The sequence below is a fragment of the Triturus cristatus genome, chromosome 3_1 (assembly GCF_964204655.1).
Source record: "Triturus cristatus chromosome 3_1, aTriCri1.1, whole genome shotgun sequence".
In the NCBI taxonomy this organism is placed as follows: Eukaryota; Metazoa; Chordata; class Amphibia; order Caudata; family Salamandridae; genus Triturus; species Triturus cristatus.
Genome location: NC_140583.1, coordinates 647,014,188 through 647,034,892, shown reverse-complemented (window position 1 = coordinate 647,034,892; position 20,705 = coordinate 647,014,188). Strand labels below are relative to the sequence as shown.

The 20,705-nt window shown below is 44.4% G+C and overlaps 1 protein-coding gene across 5 annotated transcripts in view; it reads right to left on the bottom strand.

Moving 5' to 3' along the window:
- Positions 1–20,705, bottom strand: part of GLCE (glucuronic acid epimerase) — a 390,159-nt gene that overhangs the window by 123,441 nt on the left and 246,013 nt on the right. For 2 of the 5 annotated variants that reach the window (XM_085644646.1, XM_085644649.1), the window contains exon 2: positions 4,007–4,073. The exons of 1 other annotated variant lie outside the window; for it this stretch is intronic. The gene's annotated coding sequence lies outside the window, so the exon portion shown is untranslated. Of the gene's footprint in view, positions 1–4,006; positions 4,237–4,914; positions 5,021–20,705 lie in introns of those variants that run through there. 2 more of the 5 variants (XM_085644648.1, XM_085644647.1) reach the window with 2 other exon arrangements.

Below are 20,705 nucleotides of genomic sequence, written 5' to 3'. Positions count from 1 at the left end.
TGATAACCAAGTCAAGGATTCAGGAAAACAGGTGAATCACTTGTAGTATTGAGAATGTGACCCGTGTCACTAGAAAGATTTCTAGCTGAAAGAGGGAATTCTACACTGCAGAATAACAGCAAAATCAAGTCACGTGATGGGGCCCAGAGGACGAAGATCGCAGAAAGGGATTCCACAGACTAATCACCAAGTATCCCAGGGACCAACAGGGCGCAGGGTCTATGTAGTGCATGTCACTATGAAACGTGGCTTGGAAACATTTCTTCTGGTGCTCGCGCCAGAGGTTGGTGTTGAACCTATGCTCATGCCCGCGCATGACGGAAGCTAGTTCGGAACTAGGAATGAGGCATGGGGTGGTCATGATTATCATTAAAAGCAAATAGTGGTGGAGGGATGTGTGCCCAACATGCAATCACCACTCTTTTGGGTAGGTCACATGGACTTATGCAAAGGCTCAGTTTAGCTCTTCTATGTGTCCAGTAAGGGGTATGGAGGCCTTTTTGACACTTTTTGTTGGCTTTGCTGGAGTCCTACCCGGGCTGAAGGTCCTTGAGCAGAGGCCAGGCTTTGTCTCACCCTAGGAGAGAAAGACTATAAAGAACAGATATTCAAGAAGGCACAACTGAGCTTAAGTTCTTCAGTTTGCTAGAGGGGGATGAAGGTCATATCCATAGCCTTTGGAAGTAGAGTAGAAATCTACTGCCAACTACATAAAACGGGATGTAAGCTTTGGGTGTCAGACACCTACTTGGACAAATAATTGCGATATTTTTCCGCTTCTTGGAGTAGATGTGGATTCTAGGGCAACAAACCAAACAACCTGGAAGGAGGAGGCGTTGGTGATGGGCTAGGGTCCTGGCCTACTTCCAGCATACAGCGAACCATTACAGCTACAGCCACAAAGATGCTGCCCAGGAAGGGAACCTTGTATATCCCAACCAGACAGTTTTTCGGTGGAAAGAAGCAGGGATTGGGTTGATCCTGTTGTATAATCAGCAAAAACCAAAGGAAATGATGGACGGAGTGTTGAACGCAAGCACTCACCCCCAGTCAACTGATCTGGGTTTAATCCATCACCGTTCTTTAGCCCACTCTGCCACCCCAGTTCAGACATGGCCATATGCAAATCAGTCTGACCCTGTGCCTCATGGGAACAGTCCAGCCCGAACTGCCAAGCCATGTCTTCCCTGGACCGGAAACAAGATTCCTAGCACCGGTTTCTGGCATTTCAGCCGTCTTCAGCCAGGCTTGCTTGAATCCAGTGGCAAAGTGAGCAAGGGACTCACGTCTGAGCATACCCTGCCAACTTATGGCGAACAAAGCAAAAACCAAAGGAAATGATGGACGGATAATCAGCAGCCATCTTGCAAACACAATGGGAGATGGAGGTGAAGGTCTCATACTGTAGGGGTAAATTAGCCTCTAGTCCTGCTAGGGGGAAAGTAGGAGACTGGGCTTTACAGGGAGAGCAAGTAGGTCTCACCGTCAAAAACCAAAAGACTGCACCAACAAGCACCATTGCAAAGGAAAAGGGTCAAAGAGCTTGCAGTCTAGAGAAAAGAGCAGAGGGGTCTTTTGGGGTATTTATTTTGCCCGGTAGATGTCAAGGTTGTCACTGAAGAGCAGTGAAGTTGCTGTATGGGTGGCTCCTGACATTGGAGTTAGGGGGAATAACTTGAAATGCTACGAATCTTTGTCCCTACAATCGGTACTGGGAAAGCTCCTCAGTAGAATGTGGCAATCCCTACACAAAAGTTACTGGGCCAGCTTTAAAACAGCATACAGTAACTCTTCTGACAGGATTTGTAATTGGCTAGATTCATAGCACAATAATCTCTCCTCGCAAGATGGTTACTGCGCCAGCTTCTTGGTCAGGCACTGCACATGCCAGGCAATTGAACTTCATGTATCAGATCTACACTTATAGTAGTGAGTGTATCTTCTGCGTACAGCAGGGCACAGCTTCCAGGAGTTTAGATTCTCCTGCAAACAATCTCCTTTTACTCCTGCGAGTACTAAAGATGCCAGAAAAGCTATGGATAGAGAGAGCCGCTAAAGAATGCACATTACGTGTAAAAGGGGGCTGTGACACACAACACATTCCATTATTTCCACGTATAAAAGCATTCCTAGCATCATTTAACCATTTTTGTGGTGTTGCTCTTTTTATCATTACACAAAAAACATAAGAATATGATGAAAAGAGAGAGGACTATCAAAGCCGGGAAATGTTCTAACAGAGGACTCTTCAGACAAACATACACTGCAACAGACACCCAACACATTGCAGAAGACATTAAGTGCTCATTTTTTAAAGTCAATGACTTAACGAAACATGGCTGGCAGTAACTATTTGTTTGGGCGAGGAGAGATGATGTTTGAAGAGAAAATACTTGTCCGCTTACCATGAAATTATGTAAAACTCTGTCTCTTGGATGTGGGTTTAAAATATTTTAAGAAAATAAACTTAGAGTACCATACTGTTGCAAGAGCCATAAAATTAATGTGCAATGCAGATTACACACAAAAAATGAATAAACTGAATTAGCACTTTTATCACCTAGGATGTTTTTGCTAATAGCAAAATAAAAAGTGGAACAATATTTATAATTTGAGGTGAGCAGTGACTCCGCTCCAAGTCCTTTTGGAACATCAAGCCCAAAACGAGCTGCGCTCTACCTTCTAGTGTCAAGAATTAAAAACAAGGCATTAACCTTTCATGTTAAAAACGAAATAAATATACATCTAGTGACTGAATTGCACATTGCAAGACAAGAAAACCTGTTCTGAATCCTGGCTTCTGGGCAGGACAAGAGTGCGCGATTCTAGGGAACTATTTTATTTCACAAGGCCTGCTTATTCTTTCTTGTCACGTATGGGAGCTCTTTAAAATATGCAAAATCAGAATGTGCGTTGTACAAAAAACTCTAGCGTTTGATTTAATACACTATAATGTTGTACAAAAACCTCTAGCGTTTGATTTAATACACTATAATGTTGCTCCATCTAGAATAAGAATACAGGCTACCTATAGGGTAAGATGGCACTGACTTGCATCTTACTTCAGGAACGCCATTGCAGCCAGGATGGGGGCAGGAATGTTTCCAAGATCAAGCTTGAAAAATATCACTTTTATTACTTCTCAATGTAGCGAAATAATCTGATGTACTAAGGTGAAACGCTTCAGCGTGTTAAATAAACACATTTTTTGGGATACTGAGGAGACTGATTTTGCATGATGTCTGTAGTGATTCTACCATCACTAGGAACACCTATGGCGTTTTGCACTTTCAAATAAGGATTCCTTGCTTCATAAAGGTGTCATTGCGCATTTTTCTATGACTTGAGTGCATATTCTGTTGACTAAAGGTACATGTGAACAATGCATGGCCTGCAGTGTAACCTAGATGGGTCAACTGAGTATGTTGTCAATAATTGAATCAAAAGACCACCGTTCTAATCATCGCTTTCCCATTTTTCCAAATTGTGTGATCCTAGGCATCAGCAAATCCTTTTATATTTTTTATGATCCACAAGCAGACGAGCTTTTTTTAGAAATGTTTTTTTAGAAAGATGTTCAAAACAGAGCAGCGATGCTAAATGTGACAGGATAGACTTGAGAAATACTCCCTAGAATCAAATATGATTTTATACTGGTGACCTGTTAAGAGGTTTGCCCAAACTTAAGTACGCTTCAAAGTGCTTAGCAAGTTCGGATGATGTGAGGAGGGCAGGAGCCCTCTCCCAACTCTTTGAAATATCGTTTAGACTTGCTATCCGAAGCTTTCTGGTAAGCGGAGGCTTCAGGTGGCTGCCTAGAGCCAAGTCCAAGCGAGTTTTCGCATCGGGAGTCTGCTCGACGGAGGGAGTCAGGAAGTGAGAGGAGGGGAGATGAGGTGAATGCCAAGCTCTGCGTGTACTGAAAGAAGGGGGCACGCATAAGATGCGCCCCAGCGAACAGTAAAAAACTGCGAAGAATATACATGTAAAGAATATGAATTCTTACCCGATTCAGGCTGGAGGCTTGCTGGTACCTAGTGGCCGGCAGCTGCGAACACCTCGTCCGATGCACCCTGGAAATGAACGGAAATTCAAAGGCATCATTTGGTGAGACACCGAAATATTCCGCTCAAGGTTTCACATGCACGATTAGAGAACATGGCAGGCGTTTCTAAGAGGAGGATTTCATGCACTATTCAGGAATCTTGAAATCCTTGTAGTGTACTCTAAAACGGATAAATACTAGACGTGAGCTCTCCAGAGTCTGCGACGGTGTACGCAAGGCAATCAGCTGAGCGTTCCTCGCGCTGACAGGAGAGCCCCGCGCGCCAGCAAGCACCAACCCTCGACTCAGCTTCTGGGTCTTAAAACCCCAAGCTTCGAAGCTGTTCACTTTGCAGAGGAGGAACAAGCACTTCTGTTTCAGACACGTCACTTGCAAATAGACGTGTGGGCGAATCACGAAGCAAAGCAGGCAGCAACTGGGCAAAGCAGGCCCCACGCCAGGCAGAAACTGGGACCCTGCCTGTTCTTACGTGCAAAAACACGGAGCCACAATCGGGCACACGTCACCAAGCACACCAAAAACTTTCACACAGCTGCCGAGGAGGCATGCACACAGCAAATCTAACATCCTGCTAACAACGCGGACGCAGGCAGCAACTGGTCAAACCAGGCAGCACGCAAGGCAGCAAGTGGGAGGCAGCATGGTCTACGTGCACAAACACGGAGCCACAATCGTGCACACACCAAGCCCACCAAAAAAAATTCACATAGGAAAGGAGACATCCTGCTAAAAACGCGGAAGCCGGCAGCTAACAGTCTCAGACAGGGTGTCCTAAACACCATGCCCGCTTACAACGAACCCCACGGAGCCGACGAAAGCCTCAAAAGCATCGGACTTACAAAACTCACTTCCTATGTGTAGTTGCCGGCCCGCAGCGCCATTTTCCCAACCTTGAGCGCGAGGGCAGCGTCGCCAAGTGCAATGGTTAATGCCTCAGAGGGAGCCCATTTGGTCCGTCTGCCAGCAGCCTATCAAGCAGTAGTGGCACGAAGGTTGTGCCTCACGCGGCGATGACGTCCCCAGTTGCGGCGTCCCAGGTCTTCCGTGAAAGCTGAGACTATATAGTTATGACTGAACTGTCCCTGATCAACTTTTTTCTAAGGCGTTGCAAGCTTTATTTATTGATCCGAGTGTTTCTATAGTGCAGATCACATCCCGTCAACGTCAGAGATACTTTACATTTGAGTCAGCCACGAAGAACCAACCCATTGCTAGAACATACATCATTTAATACAAAAATGTAGGTGTACATTTCGAAAGTGAATCGTACAGATACCACTTGTCACACAGAATGGGTTGAAACAGTAGAGAAACGAATATTCTATATACACACATCTGCCACGTTCAAAATTAAAGCAAGTGTTTCATACAAATATTGAGCTGGACTATACTAAATGTACAGATATGTATGATGTTATAAGGCTACAGTTGGGACTCGGAAGGTCTAAGGAGGGGAATAGAGTTAAGTGGTGAAATCAGCGTTGTGATAGGAGTCCTTTAATTTCTTTTTTGAATATCAAGTATGAGTGTCTCTCCCAAGATCTAGAGTGACATTCTACTAGGCCTGGGAGTTGCCCTACAGGAAGACGGATAGAGTTTGTTTTTCTCTGCTTTGTAATTGCAAGTACCAGTCCTTCCTTTTCAATTTCCATTTTGCCCTAAGATCTGCAATTGTAGTTTCACATAACATAGGGTATGGTAGTGTACAACCTTATAGGTTATCGATGCCTTCCTAAGTATGCAGTGTTTGTTAATGATTGGCCAGTTCAGAGTTCTCAGGACTGGCAAGATGTGCAGATATTTTTGTGTTCGTAAAGAACAACACTGCTAAGTTCAGTGCACATTTTAGGGCTAGTAATCTTTGTTAGACAGCTAAGAATGTACCATAATCCAGTTTGGAGAGAACTAAAGAATGTACTATTGCAGATACGGTTCAGGATTCTAGTATTTCTAGTTGCCACTGATGCACAATTAGCATTGTGCATTTTTACGATGATAATAACAATCAATTAACAAGAGTCTGCTATAGAGTATACAACCCAAGGAATTGGTTTACTTGCAATCAGAGGTATAGTAACTAAAAGGTTTGAGTTTCGTCTCAGTTTGTGTGTAGGTTTAAATTTATTTGGTGAAATTAGGAGAATTTTGTTGATCACACATTCTCTTATGTCCAACAAGAGCAGACCAGTTACTAGCCTAAAGTTAAATATCTTATGTGGAAATTCTAAGAATCTGGAATGATCTGGCCCTCATGGACTCAGGCTGGGTGCCCATTCTTGGCCCACACAGGGTTCCAAAATGCGTGCAGGCAGTGGATTTGTGGGTTGTCACAGAATCTTGGAGGGGAGCACATTTCTTGGTATAGCAGTACAAGATGTAGTTTAATATTTATTTTTATTTATTTGTATAGCGCCAGAATCGACTCCCGAAGCAGTATCTCTGCGCTTCAGACGGGGAACACAAATACAATGCAATTGCAGCCAAGAGAAAAGAGTAATCTTGAGCAGCTTCTTAAATTGTAAATGATTGCAGCACTGACGTAAATGCAGGGGGAGCTCATTCCAGTAACGCGGGCCGATGTAGGAGAGGGCCTTTCCCCCTAGTCTTGCCCTCCTAACTCGGGGAACTTCAGAGAGATGTTAGGAGCACAAGCGGAGAGACCTAGAGAGACAGTAGGGTATGAATTTCTCCGCGAAATACTACTGTCACTTTACAGATGTGCTGGCGCAGCCAGCGGATTCAATTTCTGTACACAGGATTCTACATTTTTGTACATCATTGATAGAGAGTAATAGCTGGTCTGGTGGTGCCTGTAGTGCTGTTCAGCGTCTCAGGTTCAGTAATACTGGTGCACCCCACCGGGTTGTCAGCACAAAGCTCTGGAGGAGCCAAACGATCAAGAAGTGAGAAGAGCATTTTACTTGGCATTGCAGCCCCAGTTCTCCCAGATGCATTATTGTAGATGCAGTTCACCATACAGTCACTTTAAATTACTCAGAGGGCTCATGGTTGGGTCCTTCCACCAGCAATTTCACAGTGCCTCACACAGTGACTGACTGACTGCTGTATATCGAGCCCTTACCACCCCTTAACCCCCACAGTTGTAACCCAAGTTTATGTAGAGTGAGGATGGCTCATCCCCAGCATTATGGTATGGCGATATCAGACAGCCCTAATCTTATATTTACCCGGATTTACTTTTGGACTTTCTATTCCTAGTTGTGTGGCCAAAGCCCTTTAGAGAGGTCAGCCCAGGGTACAAAACCTAGGTACTTGTGTTGCACAGGGCGCCACTCCTCTTGTAGCCCTCATTCAGCCCAAGGCATTTATCTTTGAAGTGACAAGCCTAGGGGACTGTTTCTGGGGCTTCTCCTTAACTTTTATAAGAGGATAACATATTATTGTGTATTCCACTTTGAGCCACAAGACATAAAATGACAAACTGAGGGGAATATTATTCTAATTCTATACACAGCCTCAGAGGACCACTGCTGGGTACAGTGGAGGATAATTTCAATAGAGAATCTCTGATCCCTTAGGCATGTATGTACGTACGTATGCATGCATGTCATTTATATAGAAGTATTAAGCAACGGAGCGCTGAAGCAGTTGTAATTCCCAACCACATTGTATTCTAAAATGGAAGGAGCCAGACTGTTAAAGATTCTTTCAGGCTCTAGAAAAGGGACTACTGAGTGTAGATTGTGAGTAGAGCAGATCAGACCAGTAGAAAACGATAGCTACACAAAGTGAGGCAGGCATTGACACCAACAAAAATCTATTACAGGAGTCTATTAGAAGCATGGAATACCCCAGACAAGAAACTGACATGTCGCAGCCATGCTATGAAAACTTCACAGCGATCCAAGGACTGATTATGCAACTGGCTGGCTGAGCGGGCAGCATACAAAGAGCTAGTCTTAACCATGACCCTCTGTGCCAGTCCCAGAGAAAGCGAGTGAACTGGGACTGACATCAGGTTGGCTGGCTGCTGAAAGTTGGCGCCAAGCATCTGAAGTGATCGAAGCTTCAACCCTGTACAAAGCATACACAGGCTCTTTCAAACCAGAACTTTAAAGAGCTATGCCTTGAAATTAGGGGAGTCCAGAAGAGATTTGTGGGCAGCTCCCAAGGATTGGACCAAGTTCTTCCCCAAACTACAAAGGTCGGAGGATGAAGTTCTGCCCGTAGACTATTAAGAGCTTAAGGGACATCAGTTTGTGGATTGAAAAAATCCCAGAAGAAGCATTCGCCATGCCAGCGCCAGTCTCTCAACCCTGGCTGTAACAGAGATCGTAGATGCTGTACAGAGAGCAAAAAAGTGGTGAAACCGTCTAGCAAGCTTACCATTCTGCAGCAACAATAGAACTTTTGTTCACCTCCACAGATTGGCTGATCCCCTACTTCACCCTTTTATCAGTTTCCCCAACCCCATCTCCATCCCACCAGACATTATGATTGAGGCAGAGATGCCCCCACACCCCCAGGAGCTAAAACCCCTTTTGATGGTGTGCCACTGAAGGTCAACACTGATGATTTTTGCACTGGAATCTGATCACAGAACATAAGTGGTTCCTTAGTGCAGTGCAGAAAACGCTCCTCGTGGCCCCAAACACTGTGTACAAGGTGCACCAAAGCTGGAAAGACCCCCCCCCCCCCAAAAAAAAATATTTTTCTAGCCGTACTCAAGAACGCAGGCAACGCGCTTCTAGGAGGCTAGGATTCACGAAAAATATGAACCATGACTGTCCAGTCCTAATCCTCTAGTCTGTGACATTAGTCCTGTGCTGTTTGCCCAAATCCTGACAAGCAAGGCCTAGTACTCCTCGGCACCAGGATATGTGAAGTGCGACCTGTACGGTAGTCCAAGTTCACAACAAAGTGCTAAGAAAGGCTCTGGTGGACCAACAAACAAAATATACAGACAACAGATATCCCCAACCCAAAACTTTACTTTTTCCCCAGTTAGTGGATTTGACTGGATTTCTGGCCCACAACCACAAAGCAGCAACTACTGAGTTAATTAGAAGGCCCTACAGGCACGGAGTATGTGTTGTGCTAAACCTGTTTAATGCTCAAAATTTACTAAAACCCTTTTCGGTAAACATACCAGCCCTTCTAGAAGACCAAGCTCTTCAGAGCCGGGCTCATAAAACCCCATTATAGGGTAAAGAATTTGTGGGGAGGCGGGGAACGCCTACCTACTCAACTACTCAATGAAGTGGGATACCTTTGCCACTGTGTTCCCATGGCAAGTGCTGCCACATGTTTTCATTTTTGTCGCCGAGTCAAGAAATATTAGGACATTCCTTGTAGCGCTTCTGTAGAAACAGCTCCAGGGCCGCTTACGCCAAACACCCATTACCGCCGAGACGGAACACATCCTGCCTCTGCCCGCCTGCCATCTCTTGTTAGCATCTCTTCAGTCGAGGCTCGATTTAATAAACAAAGGCGGCTTTAATAATTCAAATCTCACTTCTGGGGATGCGGCGGGGCCCGTCAGAGGCGTTTCTCCCGCCGTCCGGGGCTTTGCATGTATTAGAACCGGGCTCTGTACCCAGAACGCCGACGGCGGCTGAGCTTTCGGCTCCTTCAAAGGCACACAGATAAGCACATGGCGTCTTCAGTTCTTAGAGCTTAATAAACCCCTAAACAGGCTTTGTTTGTATTCCTGGAGCCTCTGCATTTGGAAGGGACAGTGAAACAGTCGCGCGACAGTTGTGGGAGATCAAGGGCGCGGGCCGTGGCCCAGGACGTCGGAGAGGCAGGTGTGGTGCAGCGCGCGCTCCGTTCTTCATAGGCCCCCGCCCAGGCGAGTTCTTTCGGCTTCCGTGAGATAGCCAGGTAGAAGTGACGCTTTAGAGGCCGCCAGGCAACGTCTGCATAACAGGCCTAACCTATCATTCACTCATAGCGTTGCAGGGAATTGAAAATGATGCAGCTTCGCTTGAAATGAGCGGCGCCGGGATTTCACCGCTACAATGCCATATATACCATTACCATCCTTAACTAAGATTTTACCTCTTCGCCTCGATGCATATGTCGCCCCATCTCACTTTCCTGTAGTACAAAGGAGAGGGGAACGCGGCACGCCCCCACCGCGCCATCTTCAGGAGTAAAGTAGTTGTGGATCTCCCAGGCCCCGCCTCCTGACAGGGCACCCTGCATCTCTCAGCCCTGCTGCTTTCCTAGAGTTCAGGCATCGGCTCAGTCTGTAGGTGACCCTCACTCACTCTATACCAGAGGCGCAACTAGAGGCAAATTTCGGGGGGGGAGGGGGCTACGAAAAAAATTCCGGGGGGGGGGGGGACTGAATCTTTTAAGCCATAATGCAGAGTGGAACTGCAGGGGCTCTTAGAAGGGGTGAAACAGCGAGGCCTCATTAACATGCAAATGGTCTTTTAAAGACCTGTGAAGTGCTCGGGTGCGGCTGTGTGTGTTCCCGGGAAGCTGTCTCATCCCGGGCTGCCACACAGGGGGGGAGGGGGCTGAAGCCCTGTGAGTCCAATGGGTGTTGTGCGCCTGCTCTATACAGAATAGTGCTGGCACTGTTCATTACACACTCGTGAATAGAAATGTGCAGAAAGCTAATTTATCAAGTAGAACACAAAGAGACATTAACTAATAATTTCAGTTGTAGAGGGGGTGCTTTGAATGGAAAAATAGAAGTGCAGGTACCCTGTACCGGAGTACCTGCTCGTTTCTGAGAAGGGCCGCTACTCTACAATTAAAAGTATTATGTCACTCTTAAGAAGTGTGTAGGTACTCCCCCTCTCAAAGTAAACAAGCATTGAAAATGCAATAGGTCTCTCCCTCGTTTAAGGTAAAGCAATTCTGTTTGTAATTAGGTGGCTTTTTGGCTTTGCTTTTATTAGTGTCTTTCAAACTTTTATGTACATAATATGTATGCATAGTTGTATATGTATGCATGCATTTATATTTGAATTTATATAGATATGCAGATGTATATATATATATATATATATATATATATATATATATATATATATATTTATATACATATACATATATATATACACACACACACATATATATGCATATGTGTGCATGTAGAGAGGTAGACCGGTAGAGCGAGAGGCAGCGCGAGAGGTAAGAGGTAGAGAGTAGAGTGAGTAGAGAGTAGTAGAGAGTGAGTAGTAGTGAGTAGAGAGTGAGTAGAGATTAGTGAGTAGAGAGTGAGTAGAGATTAGAGAGTAGAGAGAGTAGAGTGAGTAGAGTGAGTAGAGAGTGAGTAGAGAGTGAGTAGAGAGTGAGTAGAGAGTGGAGTAGTGAGTGAGAAGTAGAGAGTGAGTAGTAGAGAGTAGTAAAGAGTAGTAAAGAGTAGTAGAGAGTAGTAGAGAGTAGTAGAGAGTAGTAGAGAGTAGTAGAGAGTAGTAGAGAGTAGTAGTAGTGAGCAGAGAGTGAGTAGAGTGAGTGAGTAGAGATTAGAGAGTAGAGAGTAGAGAGTAGAGTGAGTAGAGTGTGAGTAGAGTGTGAGTAGAGTGTGAGTAGAGTGTGAGTAGAGTGTGAGTAGAGTGTGAGTAGAGTGTGAGTAGAGTGTGAGTAGAGTGTGAGTAGAGAGTGAGTAGTAGAGTGAGAAGTAGAGAGTGAGAAGTAGAGAGTGAGTAGTAGAGAGTGAGTAGTAGAGAGTGAGTAGTAGAGAGTGAGTAGTAGAGAGTGAGTAGTAGAGAGTGAGTAGTAGAGAGTGAGTAGTAGAGAGTGAGTAGTAGAGAGTGAGTAGTAGAGAGTAGTGGGGAGTGAGTAGTAGAGATCAGTAGAGTGAGTGGAGAGTAGAGTAGTAGAGTGGTAGAGAATGAGTAGTAGAGAGTAGTAGAGAGTGGTAGAGAGTGAGTGGTAGAGAGTGAGTGGTAGAGAGTGAGTGGTAGAGAGTGAGTGGTAGAGAGAGTGAGTGGTAGAGAGAGTGAGTGGTAGAGAGAGTGAGTGGTAGAGAGAGTGAGTGGTAGAGAGTGAGTGAGTAGTAGAGAGAGAGTGAGTGGTAGAGAGCGAGTGGTAGAGAGCGAGTGGTAGAGAGCGAGTGGTAGAGAGCGAGTGGTAGAGAGCGAGTGGTAGAGAGCGAGTGGTAGAGAGCGAGTGGTAGAGAGCGAGTGGTAGAGAGCGAGTGGTAGAGAGCGAGTGGTAGAGAGCGAGTGGTAGAGAGCGAGTGGTAGAGAGCGAGTGGTAGAGAGCGAGTGGTAGAGAGCGATAGTGAGTAGCAGAGAGTAGTAGAGTGAGTAGTAGAGAGTAGTAGAGAGTAAGTAGTAGAGAGTAAGTAGTAGAGAGTGAGTAGCAGAGAGTGAGTAGCAGAGAGTGAGTAGCAGAGAGTGAGTAGTAGAGGGTAGTAGAGAGTAGTGCAGAGTGAGTAGTAGAGAGTGAGTAGAGTAGTAGAGAGTGAGTAGAGAGAGTAACAGAGAGTAGAGAGAGTAACAGAGAGTAGAGTAGTAGAGAGAGTAGTAGAGAGTAGAGAATAGTAGAGTGAGTAGCAGGGAATAGAGAGTAGTAGAGTGAGTAGTAGAGAGTGAGTAGTAGAGAGTGAGTAGTAGAGAGTGAGTAGTAGAGAGCGTGTAGTAGAGAGCGTGTAGTAGAGAGCGTGTAGTAGAGAGCGTGTAGTAGAGAGCGTGTAGTAGAGAGCGTGTAGTAGAGAGCGTGTAGTAGAGAGCGTGTAGTAGAGAGCGTGTAGTAGAGAGCGTGTAGTAGAGAGCGTGTAGTAGAGAGCGTGTAGTAGAGAGCGTGTAGTAGAGAGCGTGTAGTAGAGAGCGTGTAGTAGAGAGCGTGTAGTAGAGAGCGTGTAGTAGAGAGCGTCGTAGAGAGAGTAGAGAGTGAGTAGAGTGAGTAGAGAGTGAGTAGAGAGTGAGTAGAGTAGTAGAGAGTGAGTAGTAGAGTAGTAGAGAGAGTAGGTGAGAATGAGTAGTAGAGAATGAGTAGTAGAGAGTGAGTAGTAGAGAGTGAGTAGTAGAGTGAGTAGTAGAGAGCGAGTAGTAGAGAGCGAGTTGTAGAGAGCGAGTTGTAGAGAGCGAGTAGTAGAGAGCGAGTAGTAGAGAGCGAGTAGTAGAGAGCGAGTAGTAGAGAGCGAGTAGTAGAGAGCGAGTAGTAGAGAGCGAGTAGTAGAGAGCGAGTAGTAGAGAGCGAAGAGAGCGAGTAGTAGAGAGCGAGTAGTAGAGAGCGAGTAGTAGAGAGCGAGTAGTAGAGAGCGAGTAGTAGAGAGCGAGTAGTAGAGAGCGAGTAGTAGAGAGCGAGTAGTAGAGAGCGAGTAGTAGAGAGCGAGTAGTAGAGAGCGAGTAGTTGAGAGCGAGTAGTTGAGAGCGAGTAGTTGAGAGCGAGTAGTTGAGAGCGAGTAGTTGAGAGCGAGTAGTTGAGAGCGAGTAGTAGAGAGTGTCGTAGAGTGAGTAGAGAGTGAGTAGTAGAGAGTGAGTAGAGAGTGAGTAGTAGAGTAGGTGAGAGTGAGTAGAAGAGAATGAGTAGAGAGTGAGTAGAAGAGAGTGAGTAGAAGCGAGTGAGTAGTAGAGAGCGAGTAGTAGAGAGCGAGTAGTAGAGAGTAGAGAGTGAGTAGTAGAGAGTGAGTAGTAGAGAGTGAGTAGTAGAGAGTGAGTAGTAGAGAGTGAGTAGTAGAGTAGTAGAGAGAGTAGAAGAGAGTGAGTAGTAGAGAGTGAGTAGTAGAGAGTGAGTAGTAGAGAGTGAGTAGTAGAGAGTGAGTAGTAGAGAGTGAGTAGTAGAGAGTGAGTAGTAGAGTGCAGTAGAGTGGGTGGAGAGTAGAGTAGTAGAGAATAGTAGCGAGTGAGTAGTAGCGAGTGAGTAGTAGAGAGTGAGTAGTAGAGAGTGAGTAGTAGAGAGTGAGTAGTAGAGAGTAGTAGAGTGGGTGGAGAGTAGAGTAGTAGAGAATAGTAGCGAGTGAGTAGTAGCGAGTGAGTAGTAGAGAGCAGTAGAGAGTTAGTAGAGAGCAGTAGAAAGCAGTAGAGAGTAGTAGAGAGTAGTAGAGTCTGAGTAGAGTCTGAGTAGTGTGAGTAGAGAGTGAGTAGTAGAGAGTGAGTAGAGTAGTAGAGAGTGAGTAGAGTAGTAGAGAGTGAGTAGTAGAGAGAGTAGGTGAGAGAGAGTAGGTGAGAGAGAGTAGTAGAGAGTGAGTAGTAGAGAGAGAGTAGTAGAGAGAGAGTAGTAGAGAGAGTAGTAGAGAGAGAGTAGTAGAGAGAGAGTAGTAGAGAGAGTAGTAGAGAGAGAGTAGTAGAGAGAGAGAAGAGTAGAGAAGAGTAGAGAAGAGTAGAGAAGAGTAGAGAAGAGTAGAGAAGAGTAGAGAAGAGTAGAGAAGAGTAGAGAAGAGTAGAGAGGAGTAGAGAGGAGTAGAGAGGAGTAGAGAGGAGTAGAGAGGAGTAGAGAAGAGAAGAGTAGAGAAGAGTAGAGAGGAGTAGAGAGGAGTAGAGAGGAGTAGAGAGGAGTAGAGAGGAGTAGAGAGGAGTAGAGAGGAGTAGAGAGGAGTAGAGAGGAGTAGAGAGGAGTAGACAGTGAGTAGTAGAGAGATTAGTAGAGAGTGAGTAGTAGAGTAGTAGAGAGTAGTAGAGAGTGAGACTTGGGCCCTTAGAAGGAATAATTTGCAAGGTATTACGTAACCTGCTTATATTAGATTGTGCTCTCTAATTCTCTAATTTTCTTAAGCAAATTTGCTTAAAGCAATGAGACCCCACTAAGCTTCCGCCACCATGATTTTAAAACCTTGGTATTATGAATTTTCCCTTTTTAAAATCTATTTATTTTTTCATTAGTATTTTTTTGTCTGTTATATTCTTTTAAACTAATAATGGAATTTTATAATGAAATGGTTTTTAACAAAATATATATATATATTTTTAAAGCCATCTTATGTTTTATTATATTGTATTGTCATATGTGTCTTTTATGATTGATAATGATCGAATAAAGACAGAAATTGAAATTGAGTAGTAGAGAGTAGTAAAGAGAGAGTAGTAGAGAGAGTAGTAGGGAGTGAGTAGTAGGGAGTGAGTAGTAGGGAGTGAGTAGAGAGTGAGTAGTAGAGAATAGCAGAGTAGTAGAGAGTAAGTAGAGAATAGCAGAGTAGTAGAGAGTGAGTAGTAAAGAAGTAGAGAGTGAGTAGAGTAGTAGAGTGGGTAGTAGATGAGAGTAGAGTAGTAGAGAGTAGAGTAGTAGAGAGTGAGTAGTAGAGAGCGAGTAGTAGAGAGTAGTAGAAAGTAGAGTAGTAGAGAGTAGAGTAGTAGAGAGTAGAGTAGTAGAGAGTAGAGTAGTAGAGAGTAGAGAGTAGAGAGTAGAGAGTAGAGTAGTAGAGAGTAGAGTAGTAGAGAGTAGAGTAGTAGAGAGTAGAGTAGTAGAGAGTAGAGTAGAGAGTAGTAGAGGGCGAGTGGTAGAGAGTGAGTAGTAGAGAGTGAGAGTAGAGAGTGAGAATAGAGTAGTAGAGTGAGTAGAGAGTAGGGCAGTAGAGTGAGTAGTAGAGAGTAGTAGAGAGTGAATAGTAGAGAGTGAGTAGTAGAGAGTGAGTAGTAGAGAGTGAGTAGTAGAGAGTGAGTAGTAGAGTAGCGTAGTAGAGAATAGAGAGATTAGTACAGAGTAGTAGAGTGAGTAGTAGAGAGTGAGTAGTAGAGTAGCACAGAGTAAGTAGTAGTGTGAGTAGAGAGTGAGTAGTAGAGTGAGTAGTAGAGTGAGTAGTAGAGTGAGTAGAGAGTGGGTAGTAGAGAGTGGGTAGTAGAGAGTGGGTAGTAGAGAGTGGGTAGTAGAGAGTGGGTAGTAGAGAGTGGGTAGTAGAGAGTGGGTAGTAGAGAGTGGGTAGTAGAGAGTGTGGGTAGTAGAGAGTGGGTAGTAGAGAGTGGGTAGTAGAGAGTAGTAGAGAGTAGTAAAGAGTGAGTAGTAGGGAGTAGTAGAGAGAGTAGTAGAGAGAGTGGTAGAGAGAGTGGTAGAGAGAGTGGTAGAGTGAGTGGTAGAGAGAGTGGTAGAGAGTGGTAGAGAGAGTGGTAGAGAGAGTGGTAGAGAGAGTGGTAGAGAGAGTGGTAGAGAGAGTGGTAGAGAGAGTGGTAGAGAGAGTGGTAGAGAGAGTGGTAGAGAGAGTGGTAGAGAGAGTGGTAGAGAGAGTGGTAGAGAGTGAGTAGTAGAGAGTTAGTGAGTAGAGAGTGACTAGTAGAGTGTGAGTAGAGAGTAGTAGAGTGAGTAGAGAGTAGTAGAGAGTGAGTGAGTAGTAGAGAGTGAGTGAGTAGTAGAGAGTGAGTAGTAGATAATAAGCAGAGAGTACAGTAGTAGAGTGAGTAGAGAGTAGAGTAGTAGAGAGTAGTAGCGAGTGAGTAGTAGAGTTAGTAGAGAGTAGTAGCGAGTGAGTAGTAGAGTTAGTAGAGAGCAGTAGAGAGTGAGTAGTAGAGAGCGAGTAGAGTGAGTAGTAGAGAGCGAGTAGAGTGAGTAGTAGAGAGCGAGTAGAGTGAGTAGTAGAGAGCGAGTAGAGTGAGTAGTAGAGAGCGAGTAGAGTGAGTAGTAGAGAGCGAGTAGAGTGAGTAGTAGAGAGCGAGTAGAGTGAGTAGTAGAGAGCGAGTAGAGTGAGTGGTAGAGAGCGAGTAGAGTGAGTAGTAGAGAGCGAGTAGTGTGAGTAGTAGAGAGCGAGTAGAGTGAGTAGTAGAGAGCGAGTAGAGTGAGTAGTAGAGAGCGAGTAGAGTGAGTAGTAGAGAGCGAGTAGAGTGAGTAGTAGAGAGCGAGTAGAGTGAGTAGTAGAGAGCGAGTAGAGTGAGTAGTAGAGAGCGAGTAGAGTGAGTAGTAGAGAGCGAGTAGAGTGAGTAGTAGAGAGCGAGTAGAGTGAGTAGTAGAGTGCGAGTAGAGTGCGAGTAGAGTGCGAGTAGAGTGCGAGTAGAGTGCGAGTAGAGTGCGAGTAGAGTGCGAGTAGAGTGCGAGTAGAGTGCGAGTAGAGTGCGAGTAGAGTGCGAGTAGAGTGCGAGTAGAGTGCGAGTAGAGTGCGAGTAGAGTGCGAGTAGAGTGCGAGTAGAGTCTGAGTAGAGTCTGAGTAGAGTCTGAGTAGAGTCTGAGTAGAGTCTGAGTAGAGTCTGAGTAGAGTCTGAGTAGAGTCTGAGTAGAGTCTGAGTAGAGTCTGAGTAGAGTCTGAGTAGAGTCTGAGTAGAGTCTGAGTAGAGTCTGAGTAGAGTCTGAGTAGAGTCTGAGTAGAGAGGAGTAGAGTCTGAGTAGAGAGGAGTAGAGAGGAGTAGAGAGGAGTAGAGAGGAGTAGAGAGGAGTAGAGTCTGAGTAGAGAGGAGTAGAGTCTGAGTAGAGAGGAGTAGAGTCTGAGTAGAGAGGAGTAGAGAGGAGTAGAGAGGAGTAGAGAGGAGTAGAGAGGAGTAGAGAGGAGTAGAGAGGAGTAGAGAGGAGTAGAGAGGAGTAGAGAGGAGTAGAGAGGAGTAGAGAGGAGTAGAGAGGAGTAGAGAGGAGTAGACAGTGAGTAGTAGAGAGATTAGTAGAGAGTGAGTAGTAGAGTAGCACAGAGTGAGTAGTAGAGAGTAGTAGAGAGTGAGACTTGGGCCCTTAGAAGGAATAATTTGCAAGGTATTACGTAACCTGCTTATATTATATTGTGCTCTCTAATTCTCTAATTTTCTTAAGCAAATTTGCTTAAAGCAATGAGACGTCACTAAGCTTCCGCCACCATGATTTTAAAACCTTGGTATTATGAATTTTCCCTTTTTAAAATCTATTTATTTTTTCATTAGTATTTTTTTGTCTGTTATATTCTTTTAAACTAATAATGGAATTTTATAATGAAATGGTTTTTAACAAAATATATATATATATATTTAAAGCCATCTTATGTTTTATTATATTGTATTGTCATATGTGTCTTTTATGATTGATAATGATCGAATAAAGACGGAAATTGAAATTGAGTAGTAGAGAGTGAGTAGAGAGTAGTAAAGAGAGAGTAGTAGAGAGAGTAGTAGAGAATAGTAGAGTAGTAGAGAGTGAGTAGTAGAGAGTAAGTAGAGAATAGCAGAGTAGTAGAGAGTGAGTAGTAAAGAAGTAGAGAGTGAGTAGAGTAGTAGAGAGTGGGTAGTAGATGAGAGTAGAGTAGTAGAGAGTAGAGTAGTAGAGAGTAGAGTAGTAGAGAGTGAGTAGTAGAGAGTAGTAGAGAGTAGAGTAGTAGAGAGTAGAGTAGTGTAGAGTAGAGAGTAGTAGAGAAGTAGAGAGCGAGTGGTAGAGAGTGAGTAGAGAGTGAGAGTAGAGAGTGAGAGTAGAGAGTAGTAGAGTGAGTAGAGAGTAGGGCAGTAGAGTGAGTAGTAGAGAGTAGTAGAGAGTAGTAGAGAGTGAGTAGTAGAGAGTGAGTAGTAGAGTAGTGTAGTAGAGAATAGAGAGATTAGTACAGAGTAGTAGAGTGAGTAGTAGAGAGTGAGTAGCACAGAGTAAGTAGTAGTGTGAGTAGTAGAGTGAGTAGTAGAGTGAGTAGAGAGTGGGTAGTAGATGAGTAGAGTAGTAGAGAGCGAGTAGTAGAGAGCGAGTAGTAGAGAGTGAGTAGTAGAGAGTGAGTAGTAGAGAGTGAGTAGTAGAGAGTAGTAGAGAGTAGAGGGTAGAGTATAGTAGAGAGAGTAGTAGAGTGAGTAGTAGAGTAGTAGTAGAGAGTGAGTAGTAGTAGAGAGTGAGTAGTAGTAGAGAGTGAGTAGTAGTAGAGAGTGAGTAGTAGTAGAGAGTGAGTAGTAGAGAGTAGTAGGGAGTGAGTAGTAGGGAGTGAGTAGTAGGGAGTGAGTAGTAGGGAGTGAGTAGTAGAGCATAGTAGAGTAGTAGAGAGTGAGTAGTAGAGAGTAAGTAGAGAATAGTAGAGAGTGAGTAGTAAAGAAGTAGAGAGTGAGTAGAGTAGTAGAGAGTGGGTAGTAGAGAGTGAGTAGTAGAGAGTGAGTAGTAGAGAGTGAGTAGTAGAGAGTGAGTAGTAGAGAGTGAGTAGTAAAGAAGTAGAGAGTGAGTAGAGTAGTAGAGAGTAGAGTAGTAGAGAGTAGAGTAGAGTAGTAGAGTAGTAGAGAGTAGTAGAGTAGTAGAGAGTAGAGAGCGAGTGGTAGAGAGTGAGTAGAGTGAGTAGTGTAGAGTGAGAGTAGAGAGTAGTAGAGTGAGTAGAGAGTAGGGCAGTAGAGTGAGTAGTAGAGAGTGAATAGTAGAGAGTGAGTAGTAGAGAGTGAGTAGTAACGAGTGAGTAGTAGAGAGTGAGTAGTAGAGAGTGAGTAGTAGAGAGTGAGTAGTAGAGAGTGAGTAGTAGAGAGTGAGTAGTAGAGAGTGAGTAGTAGAGTAGCACAGTAGAGAATAGTAGAGACATTAGTACAGAGTAGTAGAGTGAGTAGTAGAGTAGCACAGAGTAAGTAGTAGTGTGAGTAGAGAGTGAGTAGAGAGTGAGTAGTAGAGAGTAGAGTAATAGAGAGTGAGTAGTAGGTAGTAGAGTGAGTGAGTAGTAGAGAGTGAGTAGTAGATAATGAGCAGAGAGTAGAGTAGTAGAGAGTAGTAGAGTGAGTAGTAGAGAGTGAGTAGTAGAGAGTACTACAGAGTGGGTAGTAGAGAGTAGTAGAGAGAGTAGTAAAGAGTGAGTAGTAGAGTGAGTGGTAGAGTGAGTGGTAGAGAGTGAGTAGTAGAGAGTGAGTGAGTAGAGAGTGACTAGTAGTGTGTGAGTAGAGAGTAGTAGAGAGAGAGTGAGTAGTAGAGAGTGAGTAGTAGATAATAAGCAGAGAGTAGAGTAGTAGAGTGAGTAGAGAGTAGAGTAGTAGAGAGTAGTAGACAGTGAGTAGTAGAGAGCGAGTAGTAGACAGTGAGTAGTAGAGAGCGAGTAGTAGACAGTGAGTAGTAGAGAGTAGTAGAGTGAGTAGAGAGTAGAGTAGTAGAAAGTAGTAGAAAGTAGTAGAGTAGTAGAGAGTAGTAGAAAGTAGTAGAGAGTAGTAGAAAGTAGTAGAGAGTAGTAGAGAGTAGTAGAGAGTAGTAGAGAGTAGTAGAGAGTGAGTAGTAGAGAGTAGTAGAGAGTAGTAGAGAGTAGTAGAGAGTAGTAGAGAGTGAGTAGTAGAGAGTGAGTAGTAGAGAGTGAGTAGTAGAGAGTGAGTAGTAGAGAGTGAGTAGTAGAGAGTGAGTAGTAGAGAGTAGTAGAGTGAGTAGAGTAGTAGAAAGTAGTAGAGAGAGTAGTAGAGAGTGAGTAGTAGAGAGTGAGTAGTAGAGAGTGAGTAGTAGAGAGTGAGTAGTAGAGAGTGAGTAGAGTGGAGAGTAGGGAGTAGTAGAGAGTGAGTAGTAGAGAGTGAGTAGTGGAGAGAGAGTAGTAGAGAGAGAGTAGTAGAGAGAGAGTAGTAGAGAGTGAGTAGTAGAGAGTGAGTAGTAGAGAGTGAGCAGTAGAGAGTGAGTAGTAGAGAGTGAGCAGTAGAGAGTGAGTAGTAGAGAGTGAGTAGTAGAGAGTGAGTAGTAGAGAGTGAGTAGTAGAGAGTGAGTAGTAGAGAGTGAGTAGTAGAGAGTGAGTAGTAGAGAGTGAGTAGTAGAGAGTAGTAGAGAGTGAGTAGTGGAGAGTAGTAGAGTGGAGAGTAGAGAGTAGTAGAGAGTGAGTAGTAGAGAGTGAGTAGTAGAGAGAGAGTAGTAGAGAGCGAGTAGTAGAGAGCGAGTAGTAGAGAGCGAGTAGTAGAGAGCGAGTAGTAGAGAGCGAGTAGTAGAG